The sequence below is a fragment of the Balaenoptera borealis genome (assembly GCF_965194805.1).
Source record: "Balaenoptera borealis genome assembly, chromosome: 17".
In the NCBI taxonomy this organism is placed as follows: domain Eukaryota; kingdom Metazoa; phylum Chordata; class Mammalia; order Artiodactyla; family Balaenopteridae; genus Balaenoptera; species Balaenoptera borealis.
Window position 1 is genome coordinate 16,249,528 of NC_138876.1, and position 14,655 is coordinate 16,264,182.

The 14,655-nt window shown below is 45.0% G+C and overlaps 1 protein-coding gene and 1 long non-coding RNA gene across 7 annotated transcripts in view; one reads left to right on the top strand and one right to left on the bottom strand.

The window, feature by feature from the left end:
* Positions 1–436: 436 nt before the first annotated feature.
* ZHX2 (zinc fingers and homeoboxes 2) overlaps positions 437–14,655 on the bottom strand; it is a 182,216-nt gene continuing 167,997 nt past the window's right edge. For all 5 annotated transcript variants that reach the window (XM_082364300.1, XM_082364296.1, XM_082364297.1 and 2 more), the window contains one exon: positions 437–1,675. The gene's annotated coding sequence lies outside the window, so the exon portion shown is untranslated. The remainder of the gene's footprint in view (positions 1,676–14,655) is intronic.
* Positions 1,684–14,655, top strand: part of LOC309615180 — a 36,454-nt gene continuing 23,482 nt past the window's right edge. For both annotated transcript variants that reach the window (XR_014236595.1, XR_014236596.1), the window contains exon 1: positions 1,684–4,814. This is a non-coding gene — a long non-coding RNA (uncharacterized lncRNA). The remainder of the gene's footprint in view (positions 4,815–14,655) is intronic.

Here is a 14,655-nt window from a genome sequence, read left to right on the forward strand (position 1 = left end):
CAACGAGGGGCTTTTTAAACCTCACCTAGTCAGAGACACAAAAGCCGGCCTTCTCGGAGAAATGGCACAGTCACCAGCAACCCGGGACAGAAGTGACTTGCCTGAGGTCCCCCGAGAGCAAGCGGTGGCCTGCAGGCAGGTCTCATTCCCACGCCTGTGCTCTTCTTCTCTGCAGTATTTTATGAGTCTATTTGTGAAGACCCCAGAGAAGGGTGGGCCTATCACTCACTTCTTCTCTATGTCACAGAGGTGTGATGAAGATTCCCACGTTGACACTTAGCCCCTGTTTTTACAGTCCCACCGGCGCTGTCAGGCCTCACCAGGACGGAAGATGAGAAGTGTGGTCATAACGGATTTGAAACAGAGGGTGGGTGAGTTGGAACCCTCAGGCTGTGCCCTGGGGGCCAGACAGCAATGAAGAACCAGGAGCAGAGGAAAAGGTTATAAAAATGTTTAGTCTTTGCTTTATTGAGTTACAACAAATGAGCAACAAGTTAGAAAAATTGTTTTTTTTTCCAAACTCCCTAACCTTTTATTTGTGCAGTGTACTCAAATGAGGGGCAGTGTGGGCAGGGGAAGGGACTGCAAACACAACTCCTACAGCAACATTTACACCAGATACGTCTCCTGGTTCTTCTTCTTTAGAAGTTAGGACTAACTGAGGGAAAAAAAAAAGTGCACTCAGGAAACTAAAATTGGCCCAAAACAAACACACAAACAAACAAAAAAAGCAATTCGCGGTGAAGCTTCAAGCTGAAATCTTGTCCAATACCACACTGAGAAAAGGCAGCTAGGAACGGAAATGAAAACCAAAGCTGTTCATCTTTGTACCATCTAGACACGAAGATCTCTTTTTGTTTTAATTTCACAAAAGTCATGATGATGCTAATGCATCTGGAAGCCCTTTCTGCTGGTCACTAAAAAGGGGCTCAGAGGGTAGCTGTCCGCCACCCAGTTCTCCGGGTGCTGGCTCGGCCCAAGGTCTGAGGCCAGGCCATCAAAAAAGCCAGACCGGCCTGGTGGCAGTTCAGAAAGCCTTGTGTGTGGCTAAACAGGGACCCCCAGAGGAGGCTGGGGAAGAAATAGAAATGGATTTGATTTGGAAGATCTGTCATCTGTAAAACCCTCTCCAAGTTAAGACAGATGCCTGAATTCCAGCCCTTTCCCCCGAAGAAATCGCCCAAATTTCAAACTACCTTTAAAAATGAACTCTCCCCACCTAAAATCCAGTAGATATAATGGCACTAATGCTAACATCCCCCCCTCCCCCAAATTAATTAAAAAAAAAAAAAAAAGAAAGGAAAAAAGAGAAAAGCACGTGTGATCAGCCCTCCCTCCTGGAAAAAAATCTTACAATGGTAATGCTGGAAAAGGAAGTTGCCCTTGGTTAAAAAGGTAACAAAATTTTCCCACATTGTACAAATCGGTTCCAGTATAGCAAGAGGCGGGGGCCTGGGCACAGGAGCAAACTATTTACAAGGACCCATGGAAAACGCAGTGGTAGGACTTTGGCACTATGAACAATTCCCACCGGGCCTCGGGGAGGTGCGTACGAGCGAAGGCGTTCCGCTTGGAGTCTCTGGGCAGGGCGGCCCACAGCTGGGGATGAAAGTTCTCTTCTCTCTTTGAAGACACAGTGTCCCCTTCATCAGCACAGCAGTTCTGATGGACTTCCCTAGAAGGACAACACAAAATCAGAGAGACAGGATGTCAGGGAGATGACCATCATTCCCTGGGTGCAAGGCATCGGGGGTGGCCTCTCCTTGGCTCTCCTGGGGAGACACTTCCAAAGCCATCCTGGGGCCTGGAGGACAGACAAACGCCCTGTTTTAAAGAAACAAGCGTTTTTCCTGAGCACAGTCTGACATTATGGGAAGTGCCTTCAGAATAAGGCCTTTGAAAATAGGATGACTTTCTGGGCAAGTGAAGGAGGTGATTCATTTCATCATTACAAGACCCTTTTCTTTTTCCTGGAGAAGCAGCCAGTCACAATGGTTCCTAAAAGGCCCCAGAATCAGTCAAACCTGAATTTGGGTTGGGAGTTCTCTCTATACTGGCCATGGGGCCATACACACGTCAAAATCTCTCTAGGGCTTAGTTTTTGCTTCTGTAAAACAGGGATGATAATAGCATCCACAAAGTAGTTGTGATAAGAAGTTGATATATGCACCAGCATATAAAATAGTGCCCAGTGTGTGGTAAGTATTACATGGGCTTTTGTTGTATTTGTTAGATGGAACCCTTTCCAAATATGATAGGATATAAGATAATCATAATAAGATGAGAAATTTTAAGTGTATTTTTAATTTAATGTTTCTATCAACCCTCAGGTGTAGATAAAATTGTTATTCCCATTTTACAGGCGAGGAAACTGAGCACAGAGAAGCTAAAAAACTTTCCCAAGATCACACAGCTAGAAAGTGGCAGAGCCGAAATTCCAACCCAGGCAATTTCCACAGCCTGTGCTCTTAAACAGTGTTTATTGAGTCAGTATGGAGAAGTGTTTAATTCTTATGTACTTTGAAGTAATGAAAATAATCCAAGGACCTTCTTATGGGTTAAATTGTGTCCTCCCAACCCCCAAAGATATGTTGAAGTCCTTAACCCTTAGTACCTCAGAATGTAACCCTATTTGGAAATTCCTTTACAGAGGCCATCAATGTTAAAATGAGGTCATTAGGGTGGGACCTAATCCCACAGGGCTGGTGTCCTTATAAAAAGGGGAAATTTGGACACGGAGACAGATATAGGGAGAACATCATGGGAAGACAAAGGCAGAAATTGGGTGTTGTATCTATAAGGCAAGGATTGCCGGCAACCCGCCAGAAGCTAGCAGAGAAGCAAGGAACACACGTTCCCACACAGCCCTCAGAAGGAAGCAACCCTGCCAACACCAGACTTCCAGTCTCCAGACCGTGGGAGAATAAATTCCTGTCGGTTAAGCCACCCAGTTTGTGGTACTTGATGGCAGCCTTAGGAAACTAAGGCCGACCTCCATTTCCTCTGTGGGCTCCTGGGATCCAAGGATCCTGAGCATGAATCCAAGGGGAGGGCTCAGGGCTGTAAGGGACGTAGTTTTCCATGACAGGCTGGAAGGTGATCAAATCTGTAGATTCCTGAAGCCACTGGCTTTTTCTTTGCCTCCCTCCTGGTAAGGCTGTGTTACTGCTTGGTCACTTCTCTGGCTAAGTAGCCGAGAAGGCCCTGAGAAGTTTTTGTGTTTTTCTTGTGCAGGGGACCAAGAGCAAGAACACCAGACTTCTCAGCCGAAGGCATCAGCAGATTATCTATATTGTTTGTCATTCTTAACGTCTGGATGTCAAATGTACCCACATTCCCTAAATGCTCCCGACAATAAGACTGAATATTGGAGTTAAGGAAACAGCTTGTAAAAGAAACGTCTGTGGATGAAACCAGATTCCAGGGTGTCCTTGGGATCTGGTACCACCCAAAAGTGATCCAGCAAATGTCGCCGAATCATAAGAGCTACAGGGATCCTTATAGGTGATGCTGCCAACATCACTCATTTCACGAGAAAAAAAAAAAGGAAGCTCGGGGAGGAAAAGCGATTTCCCCAGGTCACGTGACTGCTCAGCGGCAGAGTCAAAAGCAATAATGATCCTGGTTGTGACAACAGTGAGAGTAGCTTAAATATATCTCATGCTTATTATGTGCCAGGCCCAATGCTAAGTGCTGATGTGGATCATCTCGTTTACTCCTTATGGTAACCTGGTAACCCGGGAGGTAGGCCCACCTGCAGTGAAGAGATGGGGGTTTAGCGAGATTAAATGGTGTCAGGCAAGTAGTAAGCGGTGGAACCTGGATTCTTTTTTTTTTTTTTTAATTTATTTATTTATTTATTTATTTATTTTTGGCTGTGTTGGGTCTTCGTTTCTGTGCGAGGGCTTTCTCTAGTTGTGGCAAGCAGGGGCCACTCTTCATCGCGGTGCGCGGGCCTCTCACTATCGCGGCCTCTCTTGTTGCGGAGCACAGGCTCCAGACGCGCAGGCTCAGTAATTGTGGCTCACGGGCCCAGCTGCTCTGCGGCATGTGGGATCCTCCCAGACCAGGGCTCGAACCCGTGTCCCCTGCATTGGCAGGCAGACTCTCAACCACTGCGCCACCAGGGAAGCCCTGGAACCTGGATTCTACTGCGGCCAATCCAACTTTCACTGCTCCTCCCCACACCTGACCCTCCTTGCCCTACGTTCACAGCTGCTTCCTGCATGAAGCCACGTGGCGACAGGAGAGCGCAGGTCTGCTTCAAAGACGGGCTGGCGGTCCCAGGCAGCTGAAGAGGACCACGTGCCTTATCGCTGATCCCATGCAGAGCCACACGCGCCCAGGATGGGCACACGGACCACAGTCGGCCTCCCGCTGTGCTCCCCAAAGAACAGGATTTCCCGCAGCAAACTGGGTCTTTCACCGTCTTCGGAAAGGAGGCTGCCTGTGGGTGGATGTCCATGCGAACAGTTCTCAAGACTCCAGGAAACAAGGCCCAAGGTGGGTAAAGAGCGATTGTTCCTTCTCCCAGCCAGGCTGAGGAACGTCAGCTGAGCACAGGACTGTGGTCTCTGCCGTGGAGCAGGGAGGGAAGAGCCGTGGAGTCAGAGAAAGCTGGATCCAGGGTCAGCCACTTCCGAGCCGTGTGCCGAGGTCAGTTACCTAACCTCCCTGAGCCTCACTTCCACAATTCATAATCAACCCGCTGCTGGGAGGGCAACAGACGAGGTGTGCAAAGCAAACACGTCCTCCAGAAATATTGCTTCCTGTTTTCCTTGAGGAAAGCCAAGTGCAAAATTACAGCCTTGGGGGTAAGTCAGCTCACCTGTGTGTGTGAGACTTTACACATTTTTCTCTCTCTCCTCTCTCTCGTATACAGAAAACTGAACCCTGTCTCTTTAAGTGATTGGCAAAAATTTGCTTTTTATTTTTTTTATTGATTTCTTTTATTTTCTGAATTTGAAGATGACTAGATAATGAGATCAGTCAGGCTGCTTGAATTATCTTGCCTATTAATATTACACTCTTATAATGCATATCAAGTATAAATTATTAGAAGCAAAAGAAGTTGATTTTATCATGGTGATTTTTCCATAGCAAATAATTTTTAAACAATCCGATAATTGATGAATTATAAAATATCTTAGCAACTATGCTGTCAGTTTATTTGAAAGTAATAAAAATATGTAAAAATTTGCTTTTTAGATAAACCTCAATATTAAGGTGGTTCTCCATCTGGCAATTTTTTAAAAATTGAAGTATAGTTGATTTACAATATTGTGTTTCAGGTGTACAGCAAAGTGATTCAGTTATATATATATAAATATTTTTTCAGATTATTTTCCATTATAGGTTATTACAAGATATTCAATATAGTTCCCTGTGCTATATAGTAAATCCTTGCTGCTTTTCTATTTTCTGTTTAGTAGTGTATATCTGTTAATCCCATACTCCTAATTTATCCCTCTGCCCTCTCTTTCCCCTTTGGTAACCATAAGTTAGTTTTCTCTGTCTGTGATCTGTTTCTGTTTTGTATATAGATTCATTTGTATTATTTTTGAGATTCCACATATAAGTGATATCATGTAATACTTGTCTTTCTCTGATTCATTAAGTATAATATTCTCTAGGTCCATCCGTGTTGCTGCAAATGGCAATATTTCATTCTTTTTTATGGCTGAGTAGTATTCCATTATATATATATATATATATATATATATATATATATATATATATATATATTACATTTTCTTAAGCCAATAGTCTGTTGATGGGCACTTGGGTTGTTACCATGTCTTGGCTATTGTAAATAGCACTGCTATGAACATTGGGGTGCATGTATCTTTTAGAATTAGAGTTTTCATCTTTTCCGGAGTGGGACTGCTGGAGCGTATGGTAGCTCTATTTTTAGATTTTTAAGGAATGTCTGTACTGTTTTCCATAGTATTTACATACCAATTTATATTCCCACCAACAGGGTAGGAGGGTTCTTTTTTCTCCACACCACCCCCCCCCCCAGCATTTATTATTTGTAGACTTTTTGACGATGGCCATTCTGACAGGTGTGAGATGATACCTCATTGTGCTTCTGATTTGCATTTTTCTAATAATTAGCGATGTTGAGCATCTTTTCATGTGCCTGTTGGCCATCTGCATGTCTTCTCTGGAGAAATGTCTATTTAGGTCTTCTGCCCATTTTTGGATGGTGTTGTTTGTTTTCTTGCTACTGAGTTGTATGAGCTGTTTGTATGTTTTGGATATTAACTCCTTGTTGGTTGCATCATTTGCAAATATTTTTTCCCACTCAGGAGGTTGTCTTTTTGTTTTGTTGATGGTTTCCTTTGCTGTGCAAGAGCTTTTAAGTTTGATTAGATCCCACTTGTTTATTTTTGCTTTTATTTCTATTGCCTTGGGAGACTGATCTAAGAAAATATTGCTATGATTTTTGTCCAAGAATGTTTTGCCTATATTCTCTTTTAGGAGTTTTATGGTGTCATGTCTTACATTTAGATCTTTAAACCATTTTGAGTTTATTTTTGTGTATCGTGAGAAGGTATGTTCTAACTTCATTGATTTACATGAGGCTGTCCACCTTTCCCAGCACCACTTGCTGAAGAGACTGTCTTTTCTCCATTGCATATTCTTGCCTCCTTTGTTGAAGATTAATTGACTGTAGGTGTGTGGGTTTATTTCTGTGCTCTTCTGTGCCATTGATCTATTTGTCTGTTTTTGTGCCAATACCATCATGTTTTGATTACTGTAGCTTTGTAGATGGTCTTATCTGGGAGGGTTATGCCTCCAGCTTTGTTTTTTCCCCCTCAGGATTGCTTTGGCAATTCTGGGTCTTTTGTGGTTCCATATAAATTTTAGGATTATTTGTTCTAGTTCTGTGAAAAATGTCATGAGTATTTTGATAGGGGTTGCATTAAATCTGTAGATTGCTTTGCATAGTATGGACATTTTAACAATATTCTTCCAATCTAAGAGCATGGGATATCTTTCCATTTCTTTGAATCATCTTCAGTTTCTTTTATGACAATGTGTTCTTCCCTGTCTTATGGGGATGAACATGTATAATCCTCCAGCCATATGTATTAATATGAAAAATAAATGCTGAACAAGGCCATTAAAAAAACAAAACAAAAAACCCCACAAAAAACATATTGCAAGGCCAAAGGGTGACCTGGAGAAGGGGAGACAAAGCCAGTTTTTTTTGGCTTTTGCAGTGATTCCAGATGTCTATGGATGGCTCTGGGCCCCAGTAGCACCCTTGGAACTGCTAGACTTCAATTCTCCTCTGACCTCTCCCACACTATGTAGCGGTGGGCAGGACTTGGGCTGTGGGAGCTGGCTGCACTCTCAAAGTGAGGCTGGAAAGATGCAGGACACCAAGGGCACACAGCCTGGCCCCATCGCCTTCCCCTTGGGCAGCAGGTCCCATCTGCAGGTCGCTTCTACAGAAGACCCTGCTCCCAGACACCCTCAGTTCACCTTTTTAAACGTATGTCCACAGAGTTCACTCTTGACCCCCGCCCCGCACTGAGTCTGGCTCACTGAGGACACTCAAACGTTCATTAATGAATGAAAAACAAGAAGAGAGCACAGTGCTGTTAGAGGTGGCTGGTTACACAAGACTGATGACAAAGTTCACATTTCAGGGTATTTTTTTTTTTTTTTAAAGAGTATTACAGTGATTTTGACTATGTGGCCTCTTGCTAAGCCCCTGGGCTTCTACCTGGAATCCTACCACTTGGTCAGGGACATTCCGCATGGTAGAGAACCAACCGCCCGATGGGTCGCTTAACCCCAGAGCACTAGTTCTTAGCTTTGGGGGAAACTGCAAAGTCACTGGGCCCCTTTTCTTATGGCCACTGTTCGAACGTTTCCACCAAGTGGATGCCCTGCCTCTCTCTGAACACTATCCAGGACAGGGAACCCACTGGCTCCCGCAGCTGTCCCTTTCTATCTTGGGCACACCTTGGAATGTTAAAAAGTACTACCTAATTCTTCAGCAAAATCTGTTTCCCTATTACTTTACCTTTGGGGAAGCATGAAACAATTAGAATTCTTTTCCCATGTGCTAGCTTTCTGTTCCTATTTCTCTTTACTTTTCCCTGTAGGGATTTCCCTTAGGCCCTGTGGACTTGAGAGAGAATAACACCGCAGTCCATGAGATAGAAAAGCAAGCACTGTGATTGTAATTTATTCAATCTTATCTCAATCATATTTCTGAGTCCAACTTTCTTTTATTGGGAAGGGGCATGGTCTAATTTGAATTAGAACTGAGAAAAGGAAAACATGGTGACACGGAGAAAGAATAAGTAATTTCTCAGCGGATGAGGAAAATTTCACACTATCCTACATTATGTCAACTCTGAAGGTCCGGCAGAAGCTCTTTCCCTGCAGCAGTTTGGGGAGCCTCTGTGGTTGGGGAAATTGCTGAGACTTGTAAGTCAGGTCTCCCTGCTCGCAGAGAGGTTCAAAGGCAGAAGGAATCAGAGGGCCACTGGCTCTTCCTGTCCCTTTTCCATCAGTTGGATATTATCCTGTGGAGTTCAAATGGAATCGGATTTTAGACTCACTAGGCAGGCTCCTGACGAGGTTACAAGTGCAGGTTTGGGTTTGAATCCCAGCTCCACCGTCTTCTATCTCAGTGACCTTGGACCAGTTACCTTTCTGTGCTTCATTCTCATCAGCCATCAAATGAAGAAAATGATGTCTTTGGAGAGTTGTTAACACATGTAAAGTGCTTGAGCAGTGCCTGGCACAGTAAGTGCTCAGCAAATGTTGCCCGTTGTCTTTGTCCCAGGCCCCCAACCCCCGCCCCAAGATGCACATGCAATTAACAGCCCAAAGCATGAGTTTGTACCAGTGGGGCCCCAACCGAAACAGTCAACTTGGAAACCCAAGATGGCTAAGTTCTCCATATGCAGAAGAATGTGCAACTTCTGAGTTAGCATCCATTGAGCAGGTGTTGATGCTAATGCCAGGCCCCTGTTTTTGGGCTTTCACTTATATTATCTCACTTGGTCTTGACAACAACAAAGTCTATTGGTAAGTACCATGGACTGAACTGTGTCCCACCCCAAATTCATATGCTGAACTCTAATCCCTAGTATGACTGTATTTGGAGATATGGGGCCTTTAAGGAGGTAATGAAGGTTAAATGAGGTCATAAGGGTGGGGCCCCAATCCAACAGGATGGGTGTCCTTATAAGACAAGGAAGAGACACCAGGAGGGTATATGCACAAAGGAAAGGCCATAGGACACAGAGAGAAGGTGGTTGTCTGCAAGCCAAGGAGAGAGGCCTCGCCAGAAACCAACCCTGCTGGCACCTTGATCTTGCACTTTTAGCCTCCAGAACTGTGAGAAAATGGATTTCTGTTCTTTAGGCCACCCAGTCTGTGCTCTGCTGTTATGGCAGCTAGTTGACTAACACAGTAAGTATTAAGGTTGTAGAAAATCATAAAAAAGAATACAGTAAAATGTATAGGCATGTGGGTGCTCTAGAATTTTCTACCATCCATCTTCCATATACTACTAGGGCAGAAAGAAAGGTCTCAACACCCAGACATCTGCAAGATGACTTTCCTTTTGCTCCTCCCTTGAGTATCTCAGAGGGTCTCAAACTTTTTCAACGTGGTCATACACACAGAATCACATATAGTCTTTATTGATGAGTTAGAGGAGTTTCAAGGGAAAATTTGATGATGAGTCCAGGTAGCACTCTGGCTTTTAACTCTTGCACTTCTTTGAAGTGTGAGCTCAGACAAGTCATAGCCATGATAGTCACCTTTTAGTTTCCCTGATGCACCAAGTTCCCTCCTGTCTCAGGGTCTTTGGGTATGTGGTTTCTTCTGCCTGGACTGTTTCTCCTCTCCTCTCTGCCCAGCCAACTCCTACTTAACCTTTTGGATTTCAATTCATCCACTGCTTGTTTAGAGAAACCTTGCCCAACCCCCTAAATCAGGTCAAATTGCCCTAATCTATATTCTCACAGTTCCATGCGCCTTTCCTTCAAAAAATCTTGTCACCTGGCAACATTTCCTTTTTGTTTGATGGAAGATTATTTGGTCAAAGACTATGGGCTCCATGAGGGCAGGGACATGCTGGGCACCGCTGCCTTCCAGAGCCTGGCACACTGCAGGCTTTCCACAAATGCTGATGGATGAATGAGCCAAGGCACTTATTATGGACATCTGGACTAGTTGCTTCTCCTCCTTGGGGCCAGCATCCTTCCTCTGAAAAATGAGGGGCTTCAATTTCATTATGTTCCTAAGTCACTACAAGCTGCCTAAAGCACAGTGGGAATTCCTAGTGTGAGAAACTCCAGAATTAGGTAAAAGGAAGTGATAGCGGTTAACTCTCCATGAGGTACCAGGGCAGCGAGGCTAAGGTACAGTCCCTGAGAAGTATCACCCAGTAAATAGCTAGTGATCGATTCTCTAACAGACCTTTCCCTCAAGCTGCCCACACACAGGGAAAGCAGATTGTCACCAGTTCCTCTCCTCTGATGGCTGTCATCTGATGGGACTAGTGAGTGATAGAAAAAAAAATGAGGAGAAGCAAAGGACTGAGGTACCAGATCCTGGATAACTGGAAGCCAACTATCTTTGTTAATTCTCAGGTTGGTTTGATAAACTGCTGTTAAGCATCTGTTCTGAATCAGGCACTGGGGGATTCAGAGATTAATGGCCTATGGTGCCTGCCTTTAAGGGTCTGATAGGGAAGAGACAGGGAAATAGTTAATTACAACATTTTCACTTATCCATCCATCCATTCACATATCTGTATTTGGACGGGTAATCTGAACAGATGATGGGGTTATACCTATCCTGGATCCTAAATTGTATCCAGGATCCAATGTTGGCAGCCTTGAATATTTTAAGCAAGCTGAACTATGGAAAATATTTTTTTCCTGACATTTCACAGATTTACCTCTTCCCCAAAGCCATCCCTAATCCTCAGGAGATGGAAATTGTCAGAAATCAGGAGGCAGCAAAGTAGTGAATAGTTGCGTATTAGTTCCCACTCCACATAGAATTAAGAAATGACCACGTCCTATTGGTCCAGCCTGGGCGGTGATGGTGGTGCCACTGTTGGCAAGGTGGTGGGCCCAGGCAGTGACCTGACAGATGAGACGGGGCCTCCAGGCTCCACCAGCCGCTAGCTGAGGAACCCAGGGCAAGCATCTCTGAGCCTCCGTTTAGCCCTCTGTAAAATGGGGAAAGAGCCGTACCTCTCTCAGAAGGTTGTCATGAAGTGTAAATGACTTAATAGATGTGCTGGGAAGAATGCTGAGCCCATGGCATATACAAATAAATGGAAATTCTTCGTGGTAGCAGAGCGGGCAATTCCGTCTGGCCAAACATCAAGGCATATGTCTGACATTCTCTGGCTCAAGTATTCTGACTCATTTTTAGGAAAGGAGGAGTTTATTTTTTGGCCTCTTACCAGGACAGATCTCTCAGTGGATAGCTCGATGATTGTTTGGACTCAGAGACTGAATCAAGATGCCCCAATTCAAGGCTTGGGAATGATTCCTTATCTTTGTGTCTAATCTCAGGGCCAGGGTGAGCCTGGACATTCAAATACTGTCCTGGGCCTTGCCAAGCTTCAGCCAGAGGAATTGGTCGGGGTGGGTACGCTTCACTCCCACAGAGGAAATCCCATCCTAGAGTCAGCGCCCAGCTGCTTACCCAAGTTTTTTCTCACTCTCTCTCTCTCTCATATGTGCATCACATAACACCTTTCATGAAATCAAAACCATGCATCATTCCCAGGATTATTATGTGTGTGGCAACTGCACTCAACTGCAGGTTCCTAAATAAATATGTGTTTAAATAAAGACATCACTGAATATTTATGAATTTCAAGAGACCCATGTGTTTGGTTCATAAAAGCTGTGAAGTATTTGGAGAGGTTTTTTCCCCTCGAGGTTGGAAGCTTCCTTGAAGGGGTGCCTCTGTCGGGACTTGGGAGAACTTTTGGCTGCCGCCACCGGCACAGACGGCGGCCCCTTTCTCAATTCAGTGGCACCTGAAAAATATCAGGAGGCCCATTAGGGATATCAGATGTCACAGGTGTTGAGTAGATCTTAGCTTGTTGTTTAGGAATGTTTTCTAGCACACACTTGTGGCGTTCACCATAAATAAACATAAAATAGCGGTTCTTGGGTGTTCCTGTTTTTTGGGGGGACTTGACTAGTTCCTACATCTCTGAATTATTTGATGTTAATTCAAAAGTCAACTCTAAAAACCCTAGGTATCTGCCGCCACAGGAGCGGGTCAGGGGTGGGAGGTGCTATCAATCAGAAATGGGGAATTTCTGTCAGAAATAAAGAGGCAGAAACGGCAGTAGGAAGAGTGAAGTCTCCGGAGTGAAACCGAGGTGCTGGCTGGGAGAATGTGGATAAGTTCCTTGGTTTCTGAGTCTCAGTTTCTGGTTTTATAAAAATATAGAGAAGCTTACCTCTCAGGGCCGCTAGGAGAATTGAATGAGACCATCTGTGGCCACAGCGCCCAGCTCAGCCTCTGAACTCAGGAGGCCTTGAGTCTTTCCTTCCTTCCTTCCTCCCTCCCTTCCTTCCCAAAGCTTCTCTTTATGGTTTCAGCATTTCTTCCCCCTTCTCCTTCTCTTGGGCCTCAGGTGGGGGTCAAGCACAGTGGCAACCAGCTCAGATGGGCGCTGTCAACTGTTGGTGTTGGTATCGTTTGGGAGAGAAAAGATGGGGACAGGTGGCCTTGGGGGCCAGTGGGGGGCTGCCATCCCTAGATACCTCCCACTCAGCGATGTGCATCCAGAGCCCACTCTGGACACAGGAACAATTAGCATCCTTATATCCAAACTGAGCAAACACAACTGGTTCAGAATAACTTTTGCCTGCTGTGGAAAGCCATCAGTTTTTCTTTTAGTTTGCCTCTTCTCATTGTTTGCTGAATCCCAAACTCAACTTCCTGGCTACGCCAAACCTCTTTTGGTTCCGCAGCTGCACCATTCCTTTTCTTGTCTCTGGACCCTTGCTTGGCTCTTCCTTCCACTTGAAACACTCTCTTCCTTGTCTGTGCACTTGGCTAGCTCCTGAGTCAGCTGTCCCTTCCTCCAGGAAGCCTTCCCTGACTCCCAGCCTGGGTGCCCCTCCTGCGTGCACGTCTCCATCATGCCACAGAGCACCCTGGTGAATACAGGAAAGAGCAATTTCCCCTCTTGTTGGTCTGACTGAGCTCCAGGTGAAGAAGGACTCTATCTTCTTCACCCTGTCCTCTCTAGCGCCTAGCACATTCGCCCACACACAGTAGGCGCTCAGGACGTATTTGTTGAATTGAATTGAACCCAACTGTCTACTGTGTGGTGGGTTATGTTTATGCATCAGAAAAATCTGGGATGGAAGACGGGGCAAACTAGGAGCTTTCAGGCAGAATCTGGTTGGACAAAAAAAAAAAAAAATTGCTCCTTCATTTCAACAAGGGGGATATGGGCTGGTTTGGTAGGGTCTTTTTTTTTTTTTTATTGAATTTGTTACAAATTGCTTCTGTTTTATGTTTTGGTTTTTTGGCCAGTGAGGCATGTGGGATCTCAGCTCGCCGACCAGGGATCGAACCCACACCCCCTGCATTGGAAGGCGAAGTCTTAACCACTGGACTGCCAGGGTAGTCCCTGGTAGATTCTTATAAGAAGCAAGAAAATGGCCAGAGGGAGGATGAAACCATTGTAGCCAGGTGGAGGCGGGTGGTTGGTGCGATGCATAATGCCCTTTAACCCCTCCTGTCACTAGCTCACCTTCCTCACCCCCAACCCATTACCACTTCCTCCTGCAAAGCTGGAGGAGAAAGACTTGATGGCATTCTGTGATTGGCTGCTCATTAAATTGCTCTTTTAATAGCTGATGGAACCGGCTAAAATAAGGTTTCTAGAGGACTTTATTTATTTGCCAGGTGCCTCGTTTTATTACTGAATAAATGAATTAATGAGGGACATGGCTGGCCAAAGTTGTCCGAGTTCATAAATAAAAAGGTATGGTAATTTCCAGGGCTCCCTTGGGGACCTTATCAATCATTCTAGAGGTTTTTACCTTTCATTATGTCTAAAGATGACATGGTGGTGGCGCGGGGCTTCCATTTCCTTTTAAGTGACCTCTGGAGAAGCCAAGCCGGGCAGATTGTAAATCGTGCATCTCCCTCCTGGTTCTAAGCTGCCCTTGGAATACTTCGGCTTTGGCCGAGGTAGACCTTTCCCTCCTGTATCCCTCTCTCTACTATCCCCCCCGACCCTGCCCCCTTTTCTAAACTTACCATCAAGAAAGCTGCCATGCTTCAGGCCCTGATTTGCACAGACCTCTGGTGAAGCACAAACACCAAGGGCTTGGGTGGCACGTCCCATTTTGTGGATGACATGGCCATTAGTGACCATGGTAACCTCCCTTCCCAGGCTTTTGTGGCTCCACCGACCTAATTTACACCAGTCTCTTCCAGATTTGAAGGGGCTCTGGGGACCCCATCAGCGCAGCAACAAGCGGGGTTACTTAATGAGACACACACGGGTGCACCTTCCTTTAGCCGTGGCGAGGTAAATACCAGGTACTTTCAAAACCTTTCAGGTTAAAGGAAACAATCCCAAATTTTTATTCAGTAAACGTAGACACTTATTCTTTA